Source organism: Lampetra planeri, chromosome 16 (assembly GCF_965212315.1).
Source record: "Lampetra planeri chromosome 16, kcLamPlan1.2.h2, whole genome shotgun sequence".
NCBI lineage: Eukaryota > Metazoa > Chordata > Hyperoartia > Petromyzontiformes > Petromyzontidae > Lampetra > Lampetra planeri.
In genome coordinates, this window is record NC_136122.1 from 1,204,982 (window position 1) to 1,215,833 (window position 10,852).

At 45.9% G+C, this 10,852-nt stretch overlaps 1 protein-coding gene across 1 annotated transcript in view; it reads right to left on the reverse strand.

Annotated features, from left to right (window-relative positions):
• Nucleotides 1–10,436, reverse strand: part of LOC144722906 (synaptotagmin-2-like) — a 46,703-nt gene extending 36,267 nt beyond the window's left edge. The window contains exon 1 of the mRNA XM_078601322.1: nt 1,285–10,436. The gene's annotated coding sequence lies outside the window, so the exon portion shown is untranslated. The remainder of the gene's footprint in view (nt 1–1,284) is intronic.
• Between the last annotated feature and the right edge of the window lie 416 nt (nt 10,437–10,852).

Here is a 10,852-nt window from a genome sequence, read left to right on the forward strand (position 1 = left end):
CGCCCTTAGAAGCGCGCGTGTTTGCGCCGCCACTATAGCGCTAATCGTGGTACGTGTGCATATTAAAATATAAGTGCCAGCAGGGGCGCGCGCATTTGTGCAGCCGCCTTCGCATTAGTGGTGGTGTACGTGGGCGTGTGCGGAGTAACTCCGTGCAGCGGTGAGCCAGCACTGTAGCCATGTCCCTCAGAGAGAGCGCTAGCGCGGGGGCCCGGCGGGAGCTGATTGACGTGGTGGAGGAGGGAGTGGAGGGGGCGGCCGTCGTGCCCCACCTGCCCAGCGAGGACGGTGGGGTCGACGTCGGCCCTCACACGTGCAGGTCAACTGCAGGAGAACTCTCAGGAAGTGGGGGGAAGACACGATGACTCCTGTCGCTCCCAGCCGCTCCTCAGTCTGCAAGGGTCAACCGTGCCTGGTGCCAAAGGGGGTGACACGCTGCCGCCCGGCGGACGAGCTGTGAACGCTATCTGGCGATGTGGCCAATGTGCACACCGCTGCAGACTGAGCCTGACCTATTGATTCCCTGCTAGCGCGGGCGCCGCCGCCACCAGTGAGCCGCCAGCGTGTCGACTCGACAGCCACTCCAGCTGTGGACAGTGCCTGACGTGCACGCAGCCCGAGTGGATCACACGCCTTGTGCCGACACACATTCGCTGACCCAACGCCCCCTGCTGGGAACCTGATGTATTTTTGGTACAACGGGAACAAACTTCGCAAGCCACCCACCGCTGTCGGGACCCCAGAGCCACAGGTGGTAACACAATCCATGTGCAGAGACCATACATGGACAAACTCAAACCATACTAATTGCTATAACTATTGGACCTCGTGGTGACTGCCGCTCCAACACACACACACACAATGCGCATATCAGTACGAATAAGGTTGTTTTGCTGTGTAATGTTTCACATTCCAAGGTGGTGTGCTAAGTATTAACTGGTCGTTGAGAAGCATTCTTCTGTCCCGTAAGTTGCATGAATACGGTCATTAGAAGTATTTTAGTCATTTGTTTCTTTTCATCGCATAATCTTACCAATTCATTCATTGACGTCCTACTTCACCAATTGTTAAGCATGTATTTTCCGAATCTATACACTCGCATGAATACTATTGTTTTGGGATATTTCTTGTATAATCTTGTATAATCTAATCCCCGATGGTTCTTGTTAATAAAGTGCCTCCAACCCTTATCGTCACCGAATTAGTCACTACATTTGGCGTCAGAAGTGCTAAAGTAAAACAATAAATTCGTCACGTCAAAATCGGCCAAGAAAAATAACCCACCGATAGTGTCTTCTGGAGATGAGGACGACGGAGATGTGGTCCCCTCGACAGCCCCGGAAACTGGAACTCTGGTGATGCTTTCCGAGGCGGAGATGACTGCAGAGCAGTAGGAGAGGGACGTCGGCCCCTTGCAGCCGCCAGTCGGAGAGGGCTGTTGTATATGTTGGGTATCAAAATTTTGATGTGTTGTATGCGTGCGTGGGTGAAATTATTATGTTGTATATGTGGGTTATGAATATTCAGTGAAAATAATAGTAATCAAATGAAACTTGGCCAAATGTGTAATTATCCGGAAATATGTTAATTTATGTAATTATGCACATTTAATTATGCCAATTCGAGAGGTAATTGTAGTAATTATGCGAGTGGGTGTAATTATGATAATGCCAGTCGTTATGATAACCAGACCCCGCCTCGGTGACGAGGGTGGGTTATCGATCGGAATAAGGCAATTAATCTTATGTAGTTATGCAGGTGTGGTGTAAGTATGCAAGATTAACTTAGATTAACTCGGCATCGTTGTCTAGGTTCGTCTCATTCTCGCTTATCTTTAGGTCCCCGGTTCGCCCCGTTATCGCTTTAACATTTACTGAGTATGTGTTAGTGTGTTTATTAAGGTCACCAAGTTCAGATCTCAACGCAGAAGCAGATCTTGTGCATAGTTCAGGAAAGAATCACACAACCACTTCTGTATTAATCAATTTATTACTAATTCAACCTCAACTATGATATAGTATGCGAACTCTCAATCTCGGAACGTCAATACGGCATCAATACAGTATCATCAACGATTGTCTGATTTCACTTGACAACGGCACACAGATCCCGCATAACGCGATGGTTGTTAGTGAGAGAGAGAGTCGTTAAAACATGCAAATACTATGCTAAGAAAAACCTTAACGTTAATGAATGAAAGATACTTGAAAGATTATACGGCGATAAAGAAAACACAATCAAAACAGTTATTATTCTTAAAGGCACCAATCTCAACAGATACATCGGCAGGTTATCTGACAACAGAATGGCTCGGAGTAAGGGCCGGCGACGATGCTCCTTTTCCGAAGATCGTTATCTTATATCAAATTTACTAATTGGGGACCAGATCACCTGATAAGGATCTGGTGGGCCACCACTCCCCACGTGAGCGTTGCTCGGCGGAAGGAGGTGCCAAGAATCAATTCGTATTGATGGATCTGTTGGGAATTTATGCGATTAAGAGTACAGCCCACTAAATATTAAAGATAAAATTACGAATACTCTTATAAACGACGGATGGCCATCACTCGGTCTCTAGTGTTCTCTTCACAGCCACGGACGGCTTATGGGTTCGAGTGGGTTTGAGTGGTAAGAGTTGTCTTCAATAGTCAGTGTTCGGAGTCGGTTCTTTATGTCAAACAGACGCCGGGTGGTTGTGTGGTGAGGGGGCGGTGCGCGTCATACGTATTAGTCGCTCCTCTGTCGCCGTGGGGAATTTGGTTTGGATGCTCGGTCGGTAGGTGGCGCCCACAGCTCGCTCCTGGCGTGCAGTGTTGGGTCGTCACCTCGTCGCCAAACCGCGACGCTGGCGGCCAGCAGAGGGACCTTCGACTCGCAGAGGTTGGGCTGTCGCGGCCGAGTTGAGCTGTCAAGCGGGTCTTGCCCGCCTGCAGAGGAGACGGGGAGCCGCTTGAGTCGAGCCCCGAGAGCCGTCTGAACTCGGCTGAGTCCCAGAAGCTGAAGAGTCGAGCCGACCCGTTAGTCGCAGCTCGCCCTTGAGTCGACCCGCTCGGTCGAGCTGAAGATGAGTCGAGCCGACCCGCTGGTCGAGCTCGGCTGGTGAGTTGACCCTTCTGGTCGAACTCGGCTGGTGAGTTGACCCTTCTGGTCGAACTCGGCTGATGAGTCGAGCCGACCCTTCCGGTCGAGCTCGCTCATGAGTCGACCCGTTGGTCGCACTCGTGATGAGTTGACTCTCCTGGTCGAACTGGTTTCCAATGCTCAGGGTCCTTTCTTTTATGCCGAAAAATCCCTTTGGGTCCTGCCCACAAGGCAGGGTTTCTTTCGATTTTTGCTGTGTCAGGATCTGTCCGTAGGTAGGTGTGTCCATGTGTGTGTCCGTACGTCCGTGTCCTTGTGTGCATCACCCACGGTATTTTCCGTTGTCATACTCCCTCCATAAAATCCATGCGCAAACAATCAGATGTTACAAATTGCCTCGAAGTCGTCTCTCTGTCTGGGTGCAATATTATCTCTTGTCTGGCCTTCTTCATGAACCAAAACACAGACGTTACAAATCGTCTCACAGGCGTCTCTGTCCGTGTTGCACGACCTGGAGGGAGGGGCACACTCCCTCCGACCCTCACAGCACACAAAGACATGGTTAAAAAGTTTTAAATTAACATTTGTCCCTTACCATTTCCCAGTTATGATTCTGTATGTAGCCTAAGGTGTGTCGTTTCCCATCGTGGTGCTTAACCCAAGTGGAGGTGCCTCCCCGAGCACATACACACTCCCATCCCGCGCTGCGGGGATACAAAGACGGCCGGGATCTCCCTTTCTCTCCGACCCTGGGTTTAACATCGCTCTTTTATTATGTATTTTATTTCGACCTGGTGGTGATTTATCCCGCTATCCTGGCTTTTCATAAGTTTTACTTTTGTCTTTTCATGCATAGGCTTATTATTATTAATTTATTTCCGATATCTTAGGTTAAGGGGTAAGTTTCTTGATCCTAGGAATTCGTATTCCTTGGTGTCTGCATGGTTATATAAGCGGAATATAGTTGACGGTGAATAGCGTTAACATTGATGTTATGTACGATATTATGTATTGTGATGTCTTTAACTTAACTTGTTCGGCTTTACTGACATGAAGTTGTATTTCATAGCCTGGCAGTCTTTGCCTCACTCTGTCTCTGCTCGCCGGTGTTGTTGCTGTCCAGCTGACGCCGTTAACTCAAGGCCTCATTAATTTCCGTCACTCCTTGTAGGTGAGGGCGGTTGAACCTTGGAGTCAGTTCTGGTTTTTGTCTGCTTGCTTTTTCTGATGTCCCCTGACCCCGGGAGTTATCATTCCTACTTTTATGGCCTGTCGAAGCCCGACTCGCTGTTGCTGGGCTTGGTGTGTTGTTCCCGGCTTTTTTGCTTACGTTTGCAGTTCGCCGTGCTCTTAATTTCCTTCCCTCTTCAACCTTATATCGACTATTCGCTCCTGTCTGGGTGCGATTCAATTTTGACTTAGGAAGGTTCTGATTGTCATATGCTTTGGGTCGAGTTGTATATTAAAGTATGGAAATAACATTTCATATTGACTTAATGATGGTGATGGTTCAGTAGGCGTAACTTGTGGCCTGGTTTAATTGGAGTATGTGTGAATATCGATAACTTTAGCCTATCCTGTTGTTAAATTCCGACTTTAACGTTACTTTAATAGCAATACAGAATTATTGAGCTTTTTGACTTAACTAGGCGAACGCGAACTCCTGGTAACCTCCGCAGCCTTGTTATTCAGCTGAGCCTGCAGCCTTGAGAGAGGCACAACACCCTTATTCTCGTCTCACTGTGGTCATCCAACCTTCTGCTCTGGGAGTGTTATTCTTAATTTCAGGTCAAAGGCCCCCTCACGTTCAGCCGGGCAGGGTTGTTAATCAGCTCCCTCCCCTGTGTAACACAACCTTGAGCTGACCCACTTCGTTTAACCACTCACTCTGGATTTATCTTCCCTGAGGCAAGGTTGCAAATTCTGTCATCCCAGCCCTCCTCCAGTTCATCACTTAACAACACCTGGTGTTTTGCAGTTTACTGCGCTTTGGGGTGTTTTCATTCATTATATATCAAGTAAAAAGATAATATATAAAAATATCAAGTTTGGAAGAAGGGTTAGGATACAACATGCCGCCCTTTTAAAAATGACCAGTGGTCAAATGGCCACGGGTTATTTTTAAAAAAATGTATACCCTTCTTCCATCATGAACCATCGATTGTCCTCAAGTTTTGCTGCTATTTCCTTACAACGCGCGCGTACGTGTCACAACTTAACATGGTTATATGTGACAAGAGAGAGGAGGAAAAAAAAAATTCTAAAGGAAGGTAACACGATAAGGGAGGGAGAAATTATTCTATTGACTACGTGTTATAGGAGATATCGTTAAAAGATAGTTTCTACGGTTATTCTTGGGTGGCATCATCAGGCCTTGGCTCCCTTCTAGCTTGGCAAGGTACGTTAGCAGGAGCGTGAGCAGGAGGGCTGCCATTTCCTGGAAAACATGTTACACATTATCGTAGTGTGATATGCCCATTAGTTTAGTTCCCCAGAGATTGGTGTTTTATTCTGAGTAAATTTTTTTTATGTCCTAAGGTTAAGCGTTATTATGTTTCCACTTAAGCTTTCTGGAATTCGTACTCTTTAGTTTTTATTTTTATTTTTTTGGAAGGTCGTGTAGGTAGGAAACATATAATAATAAAAAATTATTGTTTGTTGGTTAATTATCTTTGTTAAGTTTCTACTTTTCGGTACGGAAAACGTTAAGAAACGCGAAGTTTCAACCGTTATTATTCTGCCCTTATCTGTATATCTCCAGATGTCTTGGGAGGCTAGTCCATACATCTTTTGTCCATTTGGATGTCCATGACCTCTTTGTGACCGAACTCTCAACATTTTAACCGCCCTCCATGTTTCATGGATTCCTGGTGTTCTTGTGAGGAGAAGTGAGTTGTTTTCATTAATTAATAAAAAAAAAGGTATATATATAAATTTAAAAATATTATTATATTTTTTTGAATTGTTCTTAATTAAAAAAAATAGACACAACAATCCGGCCGTTTGAATAATTATCAGGGGTCGATTTGGCCACTGGCGAATTTTCAAACCAAGTAAATGCCCCTTTTTTGTGTTATGAATCTATAAGCCGCCCTCACTCTCGGCGGTTATTCTTACGACGCGCGCATATGTATCACAATCGTAACATGGTTACTTTTGAAATAAGCAAAAAAAAAACACCACGTTAAACATCGGTACTAATCCATAACGCATTCCTTCCAAAGCGCGCGCATGTATCACAATCTTAACAAGGTTACATTTGAATTAAGCAAAAGAATTAAACTTTAACATCGATATCACCAGTTACATGGTTCTCATCCCTCATAACTCCGACGGATATTAATTTTTTTTTGTTTTTGTTAAATCCTGGGAAACGATAGGTAGCGGTTTCGAACGCATTTTTGCGTTAATTCCCTCGTGTTACATCCTTGCAATCTTTTTACCAAGTTCCGAGTGTCTGGTTTACCACTTATCACTTTGATCATTCGATCACGGTTTTCCGGTTCGTTTTTGTAATTTCCCCTCTCACTCTCTCGCGTCGTGGGAGTGTGGGGTGTAAAATTGTGCTGCACATAATCAGAATTCGCGCACACAACCAACTTCGGTATTCCGTCATCACTGGCATTCGCTCTCTCTGCGATTACATGCACATTTGCCGAGTCAGTGTGTCGATTTAATTCTGTCCCTCGTAATGTTGCCCTCTTTGTTTTTACGAGTGTGTTGGATTCCAACACCATTCCCGATACGTCATGGACATTCGTCTCCATTTTAGCACTCCGATCCACATAAATTTTGGTTTCCCTTGGATATTTTCCATTCAAAGGCTCATGCCTGCGCTCCTCAGGGCGTGTCCCTGCTGTCTGTTTTTGTACTGTCCGATCGCGCTTCAAGGCAACCCTGTCCTTGTATTCGATCCGCGCGTCATTTACGGGAGTACTGTCCACGCCTTTGCCCGCCCTGTCACTTGTACTCTGCCTGTATTTCCCATTGATCTCAGGGTTTAATACCTCGGCGGGTGGGGCGCGTCTTGGCCGCTCGCTCGCGCTCACTATGGGTAGTTCATCATGTCTTTGGACCGCATTCTGTGTTATTCCTCTATTCCCTCCTGGTATAGCCGGTGGAGGAATTGGTCGGAATTGGATCGATTGTGTTTGACCTCCCATCCTGCGATTACTCTGAATGTTCGCATCCATACCTCCGCGGTCTGTGTAACACCTTCCCGCTAGGTGGTTATCTTGCCATCTCTGTGCGTAATTTGAACCTTGCGTGTGTCGTGGGATGGGGTGTTGAAATGGTTCTGCTCTGAACCTCTCCCCCCTACGATTCTCCTGCATGTTCGCATCCATACCTCCGCAGTCTGTGTACCTTCCCGCTGGATGGTTATCTCGCCATCTTAGTGTGCAACTTTGGCCTCGTGTGTGTCGTGGCATGGGGTGTTGGTATGGTTCTGTTCCGAACCTCCCCCTCCTGCGATTCCTCTGCATGTTCGGCTTTATGCCGCTCTCATTCTCGTGCCAACCTCTCTCTGGGTTATTTTGCCATGTGTGCGTGTTTGTTTGCTCCGTCCTGCATTGTGGGACTGCTCGGTGATTTTTATTCCTCTCTGAGAGGCTGGGTTCTTTATCCCTCTCCCTGTGTTCTGGATCCGAATTATGATTCTTAGCTCTGTATAACCATGCCATGTACGCCTTGCTCTCTATGCGGCGTAAGGATGCGGTTTCTGGATTCACAACCATTCTCACCCTTTCGGTAATCTCTGGGCTCAAGGATTCAAAAAACATAATTTTGCACATTTTATCTCCTTCGTGGTATTGATTCACATCGCCTGCGTAATACGCTCTTTTAAATTGTACGAGGTAGTCACGTGGATCTTGGTCCATGCCCTGGGTCATCGATTTTACAGCATAAAACCCCTCAGTGAGTGTCGAATATTCTCCAAACTTCCGAATCACTGCCAGGCTCAGTTGTTTAAAATCATTTCTAACCTTGTGTGGTAGTGACTTTACCCATGGGATAAAATCTTTATTTAAGCTTCGTTTCAACAAACTCGCTTTTTCATCCCGTCTCATCAACCCTCTAATCATTGCCTCCTCTTCCACTGTCGCGATATGTGTGTGGATATCCATAGTCTTATTGTGGGGGTCAAAATCGGGGATTCTGACTAGAGCCTTGTCCATCAATTTAAGGGTTTTACTGTTGAAAAAGTATTCCGAAAGTTGATCGCCGTCAGCGTCATCATCAAACAAGTTATCATCAGGCAATCCGTCACTTTTATCTGTTCTGTGTGGGGCGTGATTAAGCGGTGTGCATTTCCTGTGTGCGCGCCCAGTGCCGTGTCGCTCGTGTTGCCATTTCCCTTCAGTTTTTGCCTCTGCCCTTAGCGGAGCACGTCCTGTCGACTTTACTTTAACATTTTGCTTCCCTCTATCTGTGAAGTTGTCAATCTCACATGTTTTTGTTTGCATATGTATCTCTCCATCCCTTCTCTCGAATGAGTGTGATTTAATGTTACTTCCATATTTATTCTGTGGATCCACGTCTGTGAGTTTCGCTGGTGTCGCGAGCCCTGATTTCTCCTCCCTTACGATGGTGTGAGGACATTTTTCCTCGTTTATTAGAGACGATTTCTCTCCCGTTTCCTTTCCGAATTTTCCTTTATTCCACCACCCCTGACTGTATGCCTGTGTGAGGAGGAATGAGTCCTGCCCTGCCTTCTCTGCAGCTTTTGCATCGTGTTCGCCTTTGTTACATTTTATCCAGTCAATTAGTTTCCCCCGAGGTGTGTTCGTGTTATCGATACAGCTCCCTCCCCATATGTCTCTCTGACTGTACTGCTTTGTAACAGATTGGTCGGTACGTTTTAATACGAGCTCCCCGTACCCCGTCACCCATTCAAAAATTATTCTTAATCCTATCATCTCAAGTGGCAGGAGTTACTTTGACATTCCTTTTCAGAGTACTTATACACAATTGTATCACAGGATGCGTCAGTTCAACTCGAGCAAATAATCTCAGCCCAGCTGTCTTTGTTATACTCTGCTACTCTGGTATTTCCCTTCAGAGCGCGTTTTGTTTTGTTTTACGCCCGTTTACAATCACAAGGCAACGTTAGTTCACAACACTTTGATTAACACAACAGTGATTCGTTCCTGAATTCATGCATAAACTGTCTGCGAGAAATCCCGGACAAGAGCCCCCATTATGTTGTATATGTTGGGTATCAAAATTTTGATGTGTTGTATGCGTGCGTGGGTGAAATTATTATGTTGTATATGTGGGTTATGAATATTCAGTGAAAATAATAGTAATCAAATGAAACTTGGCCAAATGTGTAATTATCCGGAAATATGTTAATTTATGTAATTATGCACATTTAATTATGCCAATTCGAGAGGTAATTGTAGTAATTATGCGAGTGGGTGTAATTATGATAATGCCAGTCGTTATGATAACCAGACCCCGCCTCGGTGACGAGGGTGGGTTATCGATCGGAATAAGGCAATTAATCTTATGTAGTTATGCAGGTGTGGTGTAAGTATGCAAGATTAACTTAGATTAACTCGGCATCGTTGTCTAGGTTCGTCTCATTCTCGCTTATCTTTAGGTCCCCGGTTCGCCCCGTTATCGCTTTAACATTTACTGAGTATGTGTTAGTGTGTTTATTAAGGTCACCAAGTTCAGATCTCAACGCAGAAGCAGATCTTGTGCATAGTTCAGGAAAGAATCACACAACCACTTCTGTATTAATCAATTTATTACTAATTCAACCTCAACTATGATATAGTATGCGAACTCTCAATCTCGGAACGTCAATACGGCATCAATACAGTATCATCAACGATTGTCTGATTTCACTTGACAACGGCACACAGATCCCGCATAACGCGATGGTTGTTAGTGAGAGAGAGAGTCGTTAAAACATGCAAATACTATGCTAAGAAAAACCTTAACGTTAATGAATGAAAGATACTTGAAAGATTATACGGCGATAAAGAAAACACAATCAAAACAGTTATTATTCTTAAAGGCACCAATCTCAACAGATACATCGGCAGGTTATCTGACAACAGAATGGCTCGGAGTAAGGGCCGGCGACGATGCTCCTTTTCCGAAGATCGTTATCTTATATCAAATTTACTAATTGGGGACCAGATCACCTGATAAGGATCTGGTGGGCCACCACTCCCCACGTGAGCGTTGCTCGGCGGAAGGAGGTGCCAAGAATCAATTCGTATTGATGGATCTGTTGGGAATTTATGGGATTAAGAGTACAGCCCACTAAATATTAAAGATAAAATTACGAATACTCTTATAAACGACGGATGGCCATCACTCGGTCTCTAGTGTTCTCTTCACAGCCACGGATGGCTTATGGGTTCGAGTGGGTTTGAGTGGTAAGAGTTGTCTTCAATAGTCAGTGTTCGGAGTCGGTTCTTTATGTCAAACAGACGCCGGGTGGTCGTATGGTGAGGGGGCGGTGCGCGTCATACGTATTAGTCGCTCCTCTGTCGCCGTGGGGAATTTGGTTTGGATGCTCGGTCGGTAGGTGGCGCCCACAGCTCGCTCCTGGCGTGCAGTGTTGGGTCGTCACCTCGTCGCCAAACCGCGACGCTGGCGGCCAGCAGAGGGACCTTCGACTCGCAGAGGTTGGGCTGTCGCGGCCGAGTTGAGCTGTCAAGCGGGTCTTGCCCGCCTGCAGAGGAGACGGGGAGCCGCTTGAGTCGAGCCCCGAGAGCCGTCTGAACTCGGCTGAGTCCCAGAAGCTGAAGAG